Raw genomic sequence first — 7,752 nt, forward strand, 5'->3', positions numbered from 1 at the left:
CAACGACCACGACGTCTGGAGAGAGAGAGCTCTGTTAGCGTTTTTATGATACTTTTCCAACTCTTACATTGAAAGTTATACACATGGATTTTCACCCAACCCTTGGTAATTAAAAACCCTTATTGAGATACAATTTACATAACACATAATTCTTCAGTTTAAGCTGTACAATTCAATGGCTTTTAGTCTATTCACAGACTTGTGCAACCACCATCAATATCTAAATCCAGAACATTGTCATCATTCCAGAAAGAAACCCTGTTGGCCGGGCACAGTGGCTCAAAATGCCTGTAATCCCAGCACTTTGGGAGGCCAAGGCAGGCAGATCATGGGGCCAGGAGATTGAGACCATCCTGGCTAACACGGTGAAACCCCGTTTCTGTTGAAAATACCAAAAGTTAGCTGGGCGTGGTAGCGTGTGCCTGTAGTTCCAGCTACTTGCAAGACTGAGGCAGGAGAATCACTTGAACCCAGGAGGCAGAGGTTACAGTGAGCCAAGATTGAGCCTCTGCACTCCAGCCTGGGCGACAGAGCAAGCCTCTGTCTCAAAAAAGAAAAAAAAAAAAAAAAAAAAAAAAAAAAGAAACCCCAGGAAATCACTTGTCTACCTCTTATATGTATAGATTGTTTATACCGGATATTTTATTTAAATGAAATAATACAATATGTGGCCTTTTGTGTCTGGCTTCTTTCGAACAGCATAATGCTTTCAAGTTTTACCCATGTTGTAGCATGTATCGGTACTAATTCTTTTTTCTGCCTGGATAATAACCCATTGTATGGCTCTACCATGTTTTGTTTATTCACTCATCAGTTTATGGAAATTTGAGTTTTGTCCACCTTTTGGCCATTATAAATGATACTGCTATGATCAATGGTATATAAGAATTTGGCCAGGCAGGGTGGCTCAAGCCTGTAATCCTACCACTTTGGAAGCCTAAGCGGGCAGATCACTTGAGATCAGGAGTTGGAGACCAGCCTGGCCAACATGGTGAAACCTTGTCTCTACTAAAAATACAAAAACTATCTGGGCAAAGTGGCTGGTAAATCACATGCTCTGAATGAAGAGACCACCCCACCCCCACCAAACAGGCTTTGTGTGAGCAACATGGTTTATTCACCCAGGTGCAGGCAGGCTGAGTCCAAAAAGGGAGTCAGTGGAGGGTGGTGGGATAGGAGTTGGTTTTATAGATTTGGCATAGGCAGTGGAAAGTTATAGAAGTTACGGTGTAAGCTTTGCACAGTGGCTTTATCGTAGCCAATGAGGTTTATCCGAGGCTCAATTATTGCTAATTGAAAACTTTTCCCAATACCCTACCATGACAACTTGAAATATAGTCGGCACTGGCAATTTTTGACGGTCTCTATGGAGACTGAATTAAAAAAAAAAAAGTTACAGTTTAGGGTGGTTTTTGGAAGCTGGGAGGAGGTGGTAGGGTCTGGAGTCAGGAGGTTGACCAAGGTCGGTTACAAAGTCCAATTGCAATTGAGGCAGGAATAAGGAACAGTAGAGAATGTCTCAAAGTTAATTAGGCGCTGCAGGAGTTGATCATTTCTTCCCCTTTTCATGGTCTTCTGGTTACTTCAGATTTTCCAGGAACTCATCTGGAGTGTCTGTGCAGGTCACAGAGGTTTCCATGGTGTCCATGGTGCCATCAGTCAGCCTAAAAGATCTTACAGTGCGGGCTCTTGTAATCTCAGATACTGGGGGTGGGGAGGTGAGGCTTAGGCAGGAGAATCATTTGAACCCAAGAGGCAGAGGTTGCAGTGAGCCGAGATTGTGCCATTGCACTCCTAGGTGACAGAGAGAGACTATCTCAAAACAAAACAAAACAGAACAAAGAATTTGAATACTTGTTCTTAATTCTTTTGGATATATACCTAGGAGTAGAATTTCAGGGTCATATGTTAATTTTATGTTTGACTTTTGAAGGAACCACCAAATAGTTCTCCACAGAGGCTGTACCATCCTACCTTCCTTCTAGCAATACACATGAGTTCCAAATTTTCCATGTCCTCACCATTTCTATATCTAGACTATTAAAAGAACATCCTTATTAGATAAATGATTTGCATATATTTTCTCCCATTCTGTGATTTGGCTTTTCATTTTCTTGATGGTGTCCTTGGAAACAAAAAGTTTTATATTTTGATGATGTTCAATATGCTGAATAAAATTTATAGGAGACCATTGATTTGGACTGAGCTCTTGCCCTAGGCCTAACAGACTGAACCAAAATGGAGTTACTTATGCTGAAATTGCACGTCACCAAGCCTAAACTAAGATCTTTATCTGACCTTCTGAGAAAGCAGAGAGAGAGAGAGAGAGAGAGAGAATAGCCAAATTCTCAAACAGGCCAGTTTTCACTAGCATGATAAGGAAGTCCCGTCTGCCTGTCTATGAAAGCAATCTCTTCTGCTTTGATCATTGGAAGACTCATTCTGTTTTATAGAATAATATTTTGCCTGAGTTTAGAATCACAAATAAATGACAATTAAAAATTTTAAACTAAATATGTTATAATTTTGTCTTTTGACAGATATTTTCATTTGTTATTTTTTGTTTGTGCTTTTCATGTCTTATCTCAGAAACCATTGTCTAATGAAAGCTCCTAAAGATGTACACATATGTTTTCTTTTAAAACTTTAATAGTTTTCACTCTTATATTTGGGTATATGGTCCATTTTGATTTTATTTATTTGGATTTTTTTTAGATAGTGTCGCCCAGGCTTCAGTTCAATGGCGCAACCATGGCTTTTGGCTCACTGCAACTTCCAAAACTTCTGAGCTCAAGCCATCCTCCTGTCTCAGCCTCCTGCATAGTTAGGACTACAGATGCTCACCACCACACACAGCTAATTTTTAATTTTTTTTTTAAGAAACAGGGTCTTTGTGTGTGTGTGTGACAGCGTCTTGCTTTATTGCCCAGGCTGGAGTGCAGTGGCGTGATCAGCCTGCTGGACTCAAGTGATCCTTTTCTTAGCTTCCTGAGTAGCTGGAACTACAGACACACACCACCATGCCCAGATAATTTTTTTATTTTTTTAGTAGGGACAAAGTCTTACTATGTTGTTCAGGCTGATCTTGAACTCCTGGACTCAAGCAATCCTCCCACCTCAGCCTCCCTAAGTGCTAGGATTACTAGATGAAGCCACCGTTCCTAGCCTGGAATTAATATTTGTATATGAAGTGAGATAGGGGTTTAACTTTATTTTTTTTTTTCATATGACATCCATTTGGGTCAGCATTATTTGTTGAAAAGATAGTTTATTTAAGCCAAGTTTGAGGACTGCAACGTGGGACCTTTGATTAAGTTGCCCTGAATATATGCTCTGATCAGCAGCAGTTACAAGTGAATTTTTTTTTTTTTTAAAGATGAGGTTTCACCGTGATGGCCAGGTTGGTCTTGACCTCCTGACCTCAAGTGATCCACCCACCTCAGCCTCCCAAAGTGCTAGGATTACAGGCGTGAGCCACCGTGCCCAGCTACAAGTGAATTTTTTTTAAAGAAAAAAAAGAAGAGGTAGTTCCTAAGTTATTTACCAAGAATTTACCACAAAATAACATAAACTATTAATTGGCTGTACATTGACTTTACTTTTTAATTTAATTTTATTATTATTATTATTATTATTTTTAGAGACAGGATTTTGCCATTTTACCTAGGCTGGTCTTGAACTTCTGGACTCAGGGGATCCACCTGCCTTGGAGTCCCAAAGTGCTGGGATTACAGGCATTAGCCACTATGCCTGGTCTGTTTTTGCTTTTGTTTTTGTTTGAGATAGGGTCTCACTCTTCCTTAGGCTGGAGCATAGTGGTGCAATCACAGATCACTGCAGCCTTTGCCTCCAGGCTCAAGCAGTCCTCCCATCTCAGCCCTCTAACTAGCTGGGTGTGCACCACCACACCTGGCTAATTTTTAAAAAAAATTTTTGTGGAGATGGGTTCTCCCTGTGTTCCCCAGGCTGGTCTGGAGCTCCTGGGCTCAACCAATCCTTCTGCCTCTGCCTCCCAAAGTGTTGGAATTACAGATGTCAGCCACCATGCCTGGCCCTAAATCCCTTAAACAGTTCACCCCTCCATGGGACATGTACATTGGGTGGGTTGGGGAGCTTGACATACTCATGTCTCTCTGGCCTCAATAAATTTTGCATCTCAACATCCCAGGCTGCTCTGAGCTATTTTTCTTTACTCAGAAATCAAAATGTAGGCTGGGCATGGTGGCTCATGCCTATAATCCCAGCGCTTTGGTAAGCCTAGGCGGGAGTACTACTGGAGCCCAGGAATTTGAGATCAGCCCTGGCCACATAGCAAGACCCTGTATCTACAAAATTAAAAAAAAAAATTAGTTGGGTCCAGGCATGTTGGCTCACCCCTGTAATCCTAGCACTTTGGGAGGCCGAGGCAGGCAGATCACCTGAGGTCAGGAGTTTGAGACCAGCTTGGCCAATATGGCAAAACCCCGTCTCTACTAAAAACACGAAAATTGGCCAGGCGCGGTGGCTCACGCCTGTAATCCCAGCACTTTGGGAGGCCAAGGCGGGTGGATCACGAGGTCAACAGATCGAGACCATCCTGGTCAACATGGTGAAACCCCGTCTCTACTAAAAATACAAAAAATCAGCTGGACACGGTGGCGCGTGTCTGTAATCCCAGCTACTCAGGAGGCTGAGGCAGGAGAATTACCTGAACCCAGGAGGCGGAGGATGCAGTGAGCCGAGATCGCGCCATTGCACTCCAGCCTGGGTAACAAGAGCGAAACTCCGTCTCAAAAAAAAAAAACAAAAAAAAAAAAAAAAAAAAAAAAACACGAAAATTAGCTGGGCATGGTGGTGGGTGCCTATAACCCCAGCTACTGGGAGGCTTAGGCAGGAGAATCGTTTGAACCCAGGAGGCAGAAGTTGCAGTGAGCCAGTATTACACCACTTCACTCCAACCTGAGCTAAAGAGCAAAACTCTGTCTCGAAAAAAAAAAAAAAATTAGTTGGGTATGGTGACATGTACCTGTAGTCCCAGTTATTTGGGAAGCTGAGGTGGGAGGATGGCTTGAGCCTGGGAGATCAAGGCTTCAATGAGCCCTGATCTCTCACTGCAGTCCAATCTGGGTGACAGAACATGAGTCTATGTCAAAAAAAAAAAAAAAAAATTGGCCAAGCGTGGTGGCGAGAGTCTGTGATCCCAACTACTTAAGAGGCTGAGCTGGGAGGATCACTTGAACCCAGTAGTTTGAGGCTGCAGTAAACTATGATTGTGGCCCGGCCAGGTGGCTCACCCCTGTAATCCCAGCACTCTGGGAGGCCAAGGTGGGCAGATCACCTGAGATCGGGGGTTCAAGACCAGCCTGACCAACATGGAGAAACCCTATCTCTACTAAAAATACAAAATTAGCCAGTCATAGTGGCATGCACCTGTAATCCCAGCTATTTGGGAGGCTGAGGCAGGAGAATTCCTTGAACCCAGGAGGCAGAGGTTGTGGTGAGCTGAGATTGTGCCATTGCACTCCAGCCTGGGCAACAAGAGTGAAACTGCAACTAAAAAACAAACAAACAAAAACCTATGATCACACCATTGCACTCCAGCCTGGGGTACAGAGCAAGACCCTGTCTCATAAATAAATAAGAAGTCAGAATGTATGTGTCCTCCAATTTTATTCTTCCTCTTCCCAATTGCGTTGGCTATTCTGAGTCCTTTGCATTTCCAAACTATTTTCAGAATCAATCTGTTGATTTCTGCAAAGAAGACAACTGGGATTTTGATAGGAGTGGTGTTAAATGTGTAGATCAGTTTGGGGAGTAGTGCCATCTTAACAATATTAAATCTTCCAATCCATGAACATGAGATGTCTTTCCATTAATTTGTATATATATATTTTTTTCAGATAGACTCTCAGTCTGTCGCCCAGGCTGGAGTGCAGTGGTGCAATCTCAGCTCACTGCAACCTCTGCCTTCTGGGTTCAAGCAATTCTTCTGTCTCAGCCTCCTGAGTAGCTGGGATTACAGGCACGTGCCACCACACCCAGCTAATTTTTTGTATTTTTAGTAGAGATGGGGTTTTACCATACTGGCCAGGCTGGTCTCAAACTCCTGACCTTGTGATCCACCTGCCTTGACCCCCCAAAGTGCTGGGATTACAGGCATTAGCCAGCACAACTGGCCTGATTTATATCTTTTAAAATTTATTTCAGCAATGTTTGTAGTTTTCAGAGTGTACATTATGCAATTCTTTTGTGTTTCTATTTTTATTTATTTATTTGTGACAGAGTCTTGCTCTGTCACCCAGGCTGGAGTGCAATAGTGTGATCTCTGCTCATTGCAACTTCTGCCTCCCCGGTTCCAGCAATTCTTCTGCCTCAGGCTCCCAAGTATCTGGGACTGCAGGTGCATGCCACCACAGCTAGCTAATATTTGTATATTTAGTAGAGAAGAGATTTCATCATGTTGGCCAGACTTGTCTCAAACTCCTGACCTCAGGTGGTCTGCCCATCTCAGCCTCCCAAAGTGCTAGGATTACAGGCATGAGCCACCACTCTCAGCCATATTTTATTTTTATTTATTTTTTGAGACAGAGTCTCACTCTGTCACCCAGGCTGGACTTCAATGGTGCAATTAAAACTCACTGCAGCCTCAACTCCCTAGACTGAAGCCCTCTTCCCACCTCAACCTTCTGAATAGCTAAACTACAGCTGCCTGCCATGACACCCAGCAAATTTTTTTTTTTGAGACACAGTCTGGCTCTGTTGTCCAGACTGAAGTACAGTGACTCAATTTCAGCTCACTGCAACCTCTGCCTCCCAGGTTCAGCCTCCTAAATATCTGGGATTACAGGCACCTGCCACCACACCTGGCTAATTTTTGTAGTTTTCGTAGAGACGGGGTTTCACCACATTGGCCAGGCTGGTCTTGAACTCCTGACCTCAGGTGATCTGCCTGTCTCGGCCTCCCAAAGTGCTGAAATTACAGGTGTGAGCCACCTCTCCAGACGGTTAAGTCTTTATTGAACATCTCTTGCATCCAGGTATTGGGTTAAGGAACCAGGACTCAAGTTCAAATGAATCACACCTCAGCTTTTTTTCTCTTACTTGGAGTGGTTTTTGAATGCCTCAGTTTTTTTTTTTTTTTTAATTTTCCAGAAGATTTAGAATTGAATGCCTCAGTTTTAAAAGACTGAAAGTTTTAAACTTAGGGAAGCTTTCTTAAACTTAAAACTGTTTAATAACGAATTCTTGGTTGGGTGCAGTGGCTCATGCCTGTAATCCCAGCACTTTGGGAAGCTGAGGTGGGCGGATTATGAGGTTAAAAGACCAAGACCATCCTGGCCAACATGATAAAACCCCATATCTACTAAAAGTCACAAAAATTAGCTGGGCATGGTGGAGCATGCCTGTAGTCCCAGCTACTCAGGAGGCTGAGGCAGGAGAATCACTTGAACCCGGGAGGCAGAGGTTGCAGTGAGCCAAGATCAGGCCACTACACTCCAGCCTGGTGACAGAGCAAGATTCTGTCTCAAAAAAAAAGGATTATTAATTCACATACTATACTATACCCAACAACATTCTGCATGCAATAGGCCAGGTGCTGTGCTTCATGCCTAATCCCAGGGCTTTGGGAGTGCTTTGGGAGGCCTAGGTGGGTGGATAATTTTGAGTTCAGGAGTTCCAGACCAGCTTAGCCAATGTGGCAAAACTCTGTCTCTACTAAAAATATATACGTATATATATATATAATTAGCCAGGCATGGTGGCACACACCTG

The 7,752-nt window shown here is 43.2% G+C and overlaps 1 non-coding gene across 1 annotated transcript; it reads left to right on the forward strand.

The window, feature by feature from the left end:
- The first annotated feature begins 1,232 nt into the window (after positions 1–1,232).
- On the forward strand, positions 1,233–1,373 carry LOC135277494 (U4 spliceosomal RNA). Its single transcript, XR_010345098.1, has one exon. It is a non-coding gene; the product is annotated as a U4 spliceosomal RNA (small nuclear RNA).
- The last annotated feature ends 6,379 nt before the right edge of the window (positions 1,374–7,752 follow it).

This window comes from Aotus nancymaae, unplaced genomic scaffold, assembly GCF_030222135.1.
Source record: "Aotus nancymaae isolate 86718 unplaced genomic scaffold, 86718_ANA_hifiasm-v0.15.2.pri h1tg000003l, whole genome shotgun sequence".
Classification (NCBI taxonomy): Eukaryota; Metazoa; Chordata; class Mammalia; order Primates; family Aotidae; genus Aotus; species Aotus nancymaae.